General features: G+C 32.9%; 1 pseudogene; it reads left to right on the top strand.

The window, feature by feature from the left end:
* Positions 1-9,819: 9,819 nt before the first annotated feature.
* LOC118612266 lies at positions 9,820-9,938 on the top strand (annotated as a pseudogene).
* The last annotated feature ends 560 nt before the right edge of the window (positions 9,939-10,498 follow it).

Below are 10,498 nucleotides of genomic sequence, written 5' to 3'. Positions count from 1 at the left end.
TCATGACCTCTTTTATAGGCTGGATCTTCTGTTTCCTGAATGGGATGCTTTTATCTTTCTACTCTTTACCTTTCTTCCAATAGCTTATTGAGAAAGGCATGGTGGTAAATTTTTGAAGCCCTGAAGGTCTGAAAATATCTGTTTTATTGGGAATGAATTTAAGGAAGGAGATAATTTTCTTCAGAATTTCAAAAATATGTTCTTATTGTCTCCTTGCTTCAAGTATTCTGCTGAGAAATCCACAGTCATCCTGATCCTCTACAGATAACATGAATTGTTTTAGTCTCCACAAAGTTAGAGAAACCTCTGCTCTGTACTTAGTGTTCTGAAATTTCATAATGTATCTAGATCTATCGTAATCTCTATGTTGAACACTCAGTGAAACCTTCCAACCTATGAGCTCATGTCCTTCCACCTAAGATATTTTCTGAGTTATTTAATTGGTGGTTTTATCCCTTCTATATTTTTTCTGTTCTCTCCTTCTGAAACTCTTTTTAGACATGTTAGATGTTAGATGTCAGATTCTCATCCAAGTCTTTCAATGATACACCTGTGAAAGTCATTTTGCAAACTAATGCAGATTCTGCTCAGGACACACCCCACTACCTCTCATTGCCTCCAGGCCCTTATAAGTTAGATCCCCAAGTATCATAGATGGAGAGGCATGAGGCCTGCTTTAGAAAGAGATACACCAAAGGGTTAAAAGACTGCCAAAGTTACTGACAGCCTGGGGACATCTGTGGAAGTGGATTCTGAAATGTAAGACTCAGCCTGTCTAAATTCATTGACATTGGTACAATCTAATCTCAGATCTGGATTTACTGAATTGGTTTAAGCCCCTATGAACAGTATTAAAAGTCTATTTAGTTGACTGATTGAAGATTGAATTTAGCAATGGTCTAGAGTAAATGGGTATTTCATATGATTCTAGTGGGACACTCTGCTAGCTATCCTTTGTAAGAGCCCTGAAGAAATTCCATTCACAAGACAATATGACATGCATTGCCACAGGGACCATGAACAGCTTTGAAGAGCTTCCTTGCTCTGTAGGCAGAGATAATGGTGGAGGATATTACAATGAAATTAATTTATCTGTTCTAATGGGAATAATATGATTCTGCAATGGTAGAGGACATGTGGTATTACTTAACCATTAGAGAAAAGCAGAGAAGAATTATCTGGTCTCTGAATGAGTCTGCATGTTATATAGGCTTAAACCAGAGGTGGCTGGACTCAGGCAACAGGAGGCAGCTTTGGACCATCTGGAGCATTAGTCTTTGGGGACATCAGAGGTATCTGAAATCATATACTTATCAGCCCACAGCTTACTACTTCCCACTCCATCTACAGCTAACCCATTTTACCACTTCTTGCTTTAGACAACACATTTTGAACCATGTTATTTCTATTTCTTGGTCCCAGGACCCATATCATTATTTGGAAATACAACCAAAATCCTTGGAACAAGAAATTTTAGCCTTCAAGCACCACCGACAATTGCCAGTACTTGATTCAGTAAGACAGCTGCATCTGACAGGGATTTTACTTCACAGATCCTTCCAGACACAACATAGACTCATAACATAGAACCAAAAAGCCCCAGAAAAACCTGGCTCTGTGCAGCTTGGCAAGTTACAGAGGATAGAAAGAAAGGAGGCAACCTGCTCCATGTAGCTCCTTTAAACAGCAAATCCTACTCCGTGCCTCTCCCACATACTTCAATATGTCTAATCTCCTCCTATTCACAGACTGTCTCTTAAATATCTAAACTAAAGTATCGTCAAATCTCCTCTGCTCTCTCTTCACTTTACCAGGCACCTAGCTTATATCTTTACTGTATTCTAGACTCATATCTAAGATTTGCTGCATGTTTTGGCTTTTCTGGCTTTTTAAAAATGTAACTCATCTTCTTTGTCCAGGCTGATTCATGAACTCTCCTGCCTATACGCTCTGCCTAATGGACACCAGGACCTTTGCCCCAACCTTGGATGATGACAAACCACTGGGTAAATTTAGAACCAACTGAAAAAGACTCAAACTATTTAAGCAATGCAACATGGCTCAAAGACTATCAGACTTAGAACCAGAAAACCTGGGGCTAAATCTTAACTCTGTTACTTGTTATCTGTACACACCTGAGGAAGATATTGAAAATTTCTTTGCTTCAGTCACCTTTTCTCTAAAATAAGGCTGAACACTGATTTACCTCACAATTTAATTTCATAAAAAATAAGATAACATAAGAAACTGCTTAGTTTAATGTTTTAAACATAGCAAACTTTTGAAATAAACTGTTATTGTCTCTGTTTCATGCTAATACACATAAAACAGTTTCTATTAGAACACAGTTCAGAAATTCATTTACTGATATTTTCATGTTTGAAATCATTCTACGAGTGCTTTGAAGCTACTGAACTAAAATTCTAATTCTGGAAGCTGCTATTTTAATAATAATGGCGTAACTCCAAGTGATGACGGAGGGATATCCTAATACTTTACAGCAAACTGAGTACATTCCATGAATCCATTAAGGCCTTTTTCCACACTGACGATAAATCAGTGATGCAGCGGAATTAGTATAATGAACAGAATCCAACTTCTTCCTTCTTGACCCTGTTACAGCCTCTCTTCTTGGTCTTTAACTCAAGCAAATGGATTAAAAAGACGTTCAATATTTCACAGAAGTGAGAAATTTTGACAGACTGTTGAAAATGTGTAACCACTAGGAGGCAAAATAATTAGTGAATATCAATTTTTTGCCCAGGAAAATCTCGTTCTTTGATTTCAACACATGATCCAGTCTGGGATGATCAAGTGCTCTTTACCAAGAATTTTAACTTTTTAATGAAAAAAAAAAAAAAAAGAACAGAGAAATCAATGTTTTAAGAGCTAAATCTCATCAATGACCAAGAGAAATTCCACAAATTCTTATAGTTAAGGCCCAGGTCGCTGGTTCCTATCCTTCCCAAGTACAAAGTCTGAAGCCATGAGTTACCTTAGCATTCTTTCAACCTAAATCAGGTTGTTTCTGTTATTTAGAATGTAGGTGATTTTGAACACGTACACAAATATATGTAAAATAGAAGAAACTAAACATTTATTTGTGTAAAATATTTTGCTGCAAAAATAATATATATACATTTATCTGTTTTGGCATTAAAATCTACTAGTGAGGTTTTCAGCTGTATTTTTTCCAATCCATGAAAAGCGAACCACACAAATATATTTAACTGGATAGCTAGTTCTATTTCAATCAAATGGAATGTTCATTATTATACTTTTTAGAAGAGGCCTAAACTCATTATTGAAAAGCATTTGAACCTTATTCAGGCATGTTTTCGAGCTTTTAAATAAAATTTTGAAATAACTTACTTAGACAAAAATATTTTTAAATAAAATAGGACACATCCCTAATATATCTAGGAAGGCCACATTATAACCAAATAAAAATTTTTGGTATAATACTAACTAAAGTAAAGCAGGACACAATTATGTAAAAAATATAAACAATACAAATTAATTCTCAGAATGATTGTGTTGGGCAAAGAAATTATATATAATTTTCCATATCTTTCCAAATTTTCCAGAGTTTTATGAAATTCATTTAAATAATTTTAAATTATTTTAATAATGAAGAATTAAAATTAAGTTTTAAAATATAAATCCATAGGAAATTCCTAAATTTTTAGAACATACATAATTAAATACAGATTGTTCTATAATAAAAAAATGAGAAATTCATGATGAGAAAATATTCTTTAATGCTTTTAATTTCTAAGGCTTTATAGTCTTCTTGCTATCCATTTTCTTAGTTATAATTACCTTTGTTGAAGAATAGTCAATATATTTATACCAAACTTATCTCCCGTATGAGCTTCAATCTAATTGATGGCAGAGATTAACAAACTGGGGAGAGAAGGGGCGTGTTCCCAGAGAAGGTGGAATATGCTCTACAATTGGAAAGATAAGTCAGAGTCAGGCAAAGTGGTGAGGCACCTAAAACACTCTAGATTCATAAAGAAAAATCAATAAATGGTCATTAAGATTAAACTAATTTTTAAAGATAAGCCTCTAAAACATTCTAAAGGAAGTTTACTTTTATTTTCTGGAGTGGAACATTTAATTATCAATCAAGGTACACAATTTTTAAGAGCTGTCCTCTAAACATCTGGAGACTTCTGTTCAATTTTGGCTCAGAAAGTGCATTTATCTGCCTTCTGCCCATGATGAAGCTGATTTGGTGATGTCAGTCAGCACTGAACACAACAGGAATTCATGCTTCTGCTGATGGGTATTTTCTGTAAAGAATTATTTGGATTTCCCCACTGATCTTCTTTGGCCTAGATGGTCATTTAGAATAAATTTATATTATTTTCTTTTTTCAAAGGAAAGTGGCAAGTTTTCAGAGCTACTTCACTGACATTGTTTACATATTACTTTGAACATTAAATTATTAATAATAACAAGAGAAATTTAAAAGTAAGTTTATCACTCAGTTCTGAGTATATAATTGAGGAACACAATGGTTTTGTAACTAGAGGGAACTAACTACAGCTGAAGGAGATTTGTGTGTGTGTGTGTGTGTGTGTGTGTGTGTGTGTGTGTGTCTTCTAACATCTATACAGTCTACTGGAACTCACTTGTGTTAGCAATGGAGAATGGAGTCACAGAGGGGAGCACAAGTCTGGGACCAGCAATTCCGGTCAGAAGGTCACGGCAGTATTTTAGGGACCAGATGATGAGAGCCTAAGGCCACAATGGTAGGTGCAATGCATTCTATTTGTCAGCCATGCTTCATTTATTTATGCAACAATATCTAGTGCTCGATGTGCTCTATGTACTTTTATATTAGTTGATCTACTTTTCTGTTAGGAAGCTACCGTTTTTACCTCCATACAAACAAGAAAATAGAATCACCAGGGGTTTGGTAATTCACCCAAGGTCATACAGCTAGTAATAATTTATCTATCCAAAAAGTTATCCAAAATTAAATAGCAATTAACAAAAATGTATATGCGTTAACTTTTTGATTTATTCAAATGCCTACTATGAACCTCAGTTTGTCCTCTTTTGTTCCAGAATCCATCTACTCCCACCTCCTCAGAAGCCTACTCTCTGAATTGTGCTTCCTTCATTAATAGTTAAGTAGGACTAAACATCTCATTTCTTACCCAAAGTTTCCTAAACCTTGCATTCCCCTCCAACTATACCTTCTCTCTCTCCTCAGCCAGGTGGTTCAAACTTCTTGAACAATAATCTACATCATGGCTTCCGACTTCTGTTCATCCCTCAATTCTGAAATTCATCATTAAGTCTCCATGAGGACCAGAAAGAAGCCAAGGTTCCTCAAAGCAGATAAAAGGAAATGAAACTGAAGAAACTCCCAAATTAAAATTTCCATCAGATATAAAATAGTAGGAATTTATGAGCCAAATAGAACTTATTTTTTTAATTTAAATAGCACAGTGTATTTAAATTTTACTAATTAAATTACAACATTAGAAATTGAGATATTTCATATAAAAGTCCAGATTCCAGGCTTCCCTAGAAAAATCAAAAGGGAGCCTACATTCTAACATGGCATGATGGCCAGAGCTGACACCTGCCCACCTCTTTCAGAGAGTGAACACCTTCACTGTTCCTGTGGTCCATTCAAATAATTTCTGTTAGTCACCTCATGCCTATGAATTTTAATGTATAACTAGATGGTGATTTGATTGTCTTTAATTTTTACTTTATTTTTCAATTACAGTTGATGCTCAATATTATTTTATATTAGTTTCAGGTGTACAGCATAGTGGTTATACATTTATATAATTTATGAAATGATTTCCCCGATTAGTCTAGTACCCATATGACACTATCCATAGCTATTACATTATTGACTATATTCCCTATGCTGTACTTCAAATCCCTGTGACTATTTTGTAACTACCAATTTGTACTTCTTAATACCCTCACCTTTTTCACTCAGCCCCTCCAACCCTCTTTGCATCTAGCAACCATCACTTGTTTTCTGTATCTATGAGCCTGTTTCTGCTTTGTTTATTTTTTCTTCAGATTCAACATAGAAGTGAGATCATATGGCATTTGCCTTTCTCTGTCTGACTTATTTCACAGAGCATAATAATCTGTAGGTATATCCATATAGTTGCAAATGGTAAGATTTTTAATGGCCAAATAACATTCCATTGTATACATGTACCACTTCTTTATCTAATCATCTATTGATGGACATTTATGTTACTTCTATATCTTGGCTATTGTAAATAGTGCTTCAGTGAATATAGGGGTGCATATATCTTTTTGAATTAGTGTTTTGATTTTCTTTGGATAAAAATAGTTCTATTTTTAATTCTTTGATAAACCTTCAAACTGTTTTCCATAGTAACTGTACCAATTTGTAATCCCACCAACAGTCACAAGTGTTCCCTTTCCTCCTCATCCTTCCCAATACTTATTTGATTTATTGATAACAGTCATTCTGACAGGTGTGAAGTGATATCTTATTACAGTATTAATTTGCATTTCACTGATAACTAGTGATGTTGAGTATCTTTTAATGTGTCTATAGGTCATCTGTACATCCTCTTTGGAGAAATATCCATTCAGATCCTCTGCCCATTTTTTAATTGGATTTTTTTTTTTTTTTTGGTGTTGAGTTGTATGAGTTCCTTATAAATTTTGGATAGTAATGCCTTATCAGATGTATCATTGGTAAATATCTTTTCCTATTCAGTAAGCTGTCTTTTTATTTTGCTGATATCCTTTTCTGTGTAAGAACTTTAGTTTGATGTAGTCTCATTTGTCAATTTTTTTCCTTTTATTTCCCTTCCCTGAGGAGACCTATTCAAAAAACTATTACTAAGATTGATGTCAACATGTTTACTATCTATGTTTTCTTCTAGGATTTTTATGGTTGCAGGTCTTACATTTAAGTCTTTAATCCATTTTGAGTTTATTCTTGTATATGGTGTAATAAGGCCATCCAGTTTTGTTTTTTGCATGTATCTGTCCAGTTTTCCCAACACCATTTATTGAATAGACTTGTCTTTACCCCATTGTATATTCTTGCCTCTTTTGTCATAGATTAAATGACAATATAGGTGTGAGTTTGTTTCTGGGCTCCCTATTCTGTTTCATTAATCTATACGTCTGTTTTTATGCCAGTACCATGGTGTTTTAATGACTATAGCCTTGTAGTATAGTTGGATATCATGTAGCTTAACACCTCCAACTTTGATCTTCTTTCTCAAGGTTGCCGTGGCTATTTGGGATCTTTTGTGGTTCCATATAAATTTGAGGATTATTTGTTCTAGTTCTCTGAAAACAGCTATTGGTTTTTTATGGGATTGCACTGACTCTATATATTGCATTGGACATTTTAATGATGTTAATTCTTCTTATGAGCACCATATATGCTTCCATTTATTTATATATTTGATTTATTTCATTAGTGTCTTATAATTTTTCAAGTGCAGGTCTTTTACCTCCTTGGTTAAATTTATTTCTAGGTATTTTTCGATGTAATTATAAATGAGATTGTTTTCTTAATTTCTTTGATAGTTCTTTTTTGGTGCATAAAAATGCAATCTATTTCCAAATATAAATTTTGTATCTGCTGCTTTACTGAATTTATTTATCAGTTCTAATAGTTTTTTAGGTGAAATATTTAGGATTCTCTATAGTATCATGCCATCTGCAAAGAATGATAGTTTTACTTCTTCCTTTCCAATATGACTTTTATTTCTTTTTCTTGTCTGATTGTTGTGGCTAGGACTCAATAATGTTTCATAAATTATTGATTGCTATTTATCATGAGTTAAAATGTTTTTTAATCTCATTCACTGGGTTTTGAGATAACTCTTCTTTCATTAGATAAAGCACCTACTATGATCCAGTCACTATTCTAGACTAGAAATACTTCAAAAGATAGTCTCTCCTCTCATAGACTTTACTGTAAAGAGACAAGAAACAAATATTTTTATTAGGATGATAAATAATATGAAGCAAATTAAGCAAGGTAATGTGGGGAAAGACTACTTTAAATAGAAGTTGATTTTCCAATATATTAACCATTATTTAAACTTGTAGAAATTGATGATACACACACACACACACACACACACACACACACACACACACACACACACAAATTAAACATACTTCCTGTCTTCTAGGTGCTCTCTTCAATAACCACATCCTGCCTTTCAAAGCAAAGGATGTACAATAGAAAGCGAAGTGAAATTTCACATAATTATTCAGATAGTTCAGAGATTACCTGGGCTGTCTGCTAAATTGCTTAGGTGACTTGTTAAGAACAGCCAACTAAATTGATCTAGCTTTCAGTATCCTTGAGTAAACATTGTTAACTTCCTGTCTTGCTGCTTAAACAATAAGATTATCTCTGTGATGTGCGGATGTCACCTTTACTAAGTAACCTTGAGTATTTTACCCTATTCATCCATCAATCACTTGTTTCTCCATGTGAGAAAATTTTCTCTATGGAAACAAATTAAAAGTCTCTTAATTCATTACCCTCTCAACCTTTCTTTGTTGAAGTTAATACAGTGAGAAAATGAATATTATGTAGTAAAATAAACATCATTTTAACTAGAGATATTTTAATCAATCGTATAAGTTTTAAGTATATATGTAGCATAAAATACCTTGCTGAGGCACATTAATCATTTAAGAGAATGTTTAAAATCTAATTTCATAGAATTCCCTCTGAAATAATTTACCTTATTAAAACCATACTAATCATGAAACCCCTTCAGTCTATTTACTGTGTTTTAGCTAAATATGTATCACTGATAAGTTCTTATTTGCCATTACTCAATAGCCTCTTCACTTTTATAAAAATAACTCTCTAGCTCTCCAGATAATTATAAGCAAAAACTACTTCACTTTTCCAAATGTTGTAAATATCATAATTACTATGCTAAGTGCAACTGACTGAAAATATGCTGTTCTTCTCATTCTACATTACATAGCATTATTGCAAAATTCCATTCCTCCCCCTTCTCAACCACCACAGGTTTTTAAAACATAATTATTTATAAGTCTTTGCCCATGGTCCAAAACAAATAAAGCTAAAAATTGAAAATGTAGCTTCACAATGTTCCTGAAGTCAAAGGGCATTTTCGAGCTTGATTTTCTGGTGGGCAAAGGAGTACATATGTTTATATATGAAAATAGATATGATACATGCCATTACGGGAAAGACCAAAGATGTTGAAAAAGGAAAGTTATTGCTAGTTCAGACACACATAGATCTTCATGACACCAACACAAGCAGTGAAGAAATGAAAAAAGTCAATGATTTTAATATCTTTTCACTGTTAAGCAACTCATGTTTTGTCTATTCTAAAAGGATAAGTTTATTTTTATCATTTTATGGTAGGTTCCTCATTTTCTCACTGTTGTTTTGAAATGAAACTAATTGAATGTATCAGGGTGTGTTGTTACATTCTAAACAGAGCATCCAGGCAACCCATACATTCTTCTCACTCTGTGACATGTATCTTCCCAGTCCAAGTGCAATTGGACTTCCTTTTATTTAAGATAGCAATATCATATATTCTAACTTCAAAAAAAAATTGTTTCAGGATAAGAAAATACATATTTACACATATATACACATATAGGGGTCATATTTTAATAGTATATCCTCTGCTACAAATGCCTTTAATTCAAAGAAAAGCAACAAATTTTTCATATTTGTTTTTTTTAAAAAAATTATATTTTGAAATAATGCAAATAAAGACAATGAATTCTGAATAAATGTATTTAAATATTATTAAATAAGAATTATTGGTTTATGGCCATGCTATCCTGAACAAGCCCGATCCCACCTGATCTAGGAAGCTAAGCAGGGTAGGGCCTGCTTAGTACTTGGATGGGAGACTACCTAGTAAGACCAGGTGCTGTAGGCATAAAAAATAAAATAAAAAATAAAGGATTGTAAGCTGACAAGATCCTTGCAATCTGTGAGGTCAACCAATGGTTGCCTTGCCTAAAAAAAAAAAAAAAAAAAAAAAAGAATTATAAAAGTTGACTTCAAAGATGATTATTCAACCATATATTACTAAAATTCATATAAACACCATTTCTTATTGTCACTCAGGCATAATTTACATAATTAAATATGTAATTAATATATATGAAATGTTAATCATATAAGGAAAGAATATATAGCAAAAATAAAGAACATAATTTTAATATTCTATGTATAATATGTGAATTAAACTTTATTTAAAAAAATTTTTAGATTACTGTATACATAAAGATCAACCAAGAAAAACTCCATTCTATGATAGGAACAGTAAATTAGTTATTTCTGAGAAGCCTTCCATTTTACTCAATTTAAAATGATAAAAACAGAAGTTTCATATTTACCAGGTACTTTTTTCTTCAAATTAGATTTACATTCTTAAGAAATGCCTGTGTGGGGGAAAAAAAGTGTTATTTATAACCTGGTTTTTTATGTATTTTA

The sequence above is a fragment of the Rousettus aegyptiacus genome, unplaced genomic scaffold, assembly GCF_014176215.1.
Source record: "Rousettus aegyptiacus isolate mRouAeg1 unplaced genomic scaffold, mRouAeg1.p scaffold_m13_p_15, whole genome shotgun sequence".
NCBI lineage: Eukaryota > Metazoa > Chordata > Mammalia > Chiroptera > Pteropodidae > Rousettus > Rousettus aegyptiacus.
The sequence above is the reverse complement of the archived record's forward strand: the minus strand, read 5'-3'. Positions and strand labels throughout refer to the sequence as shown.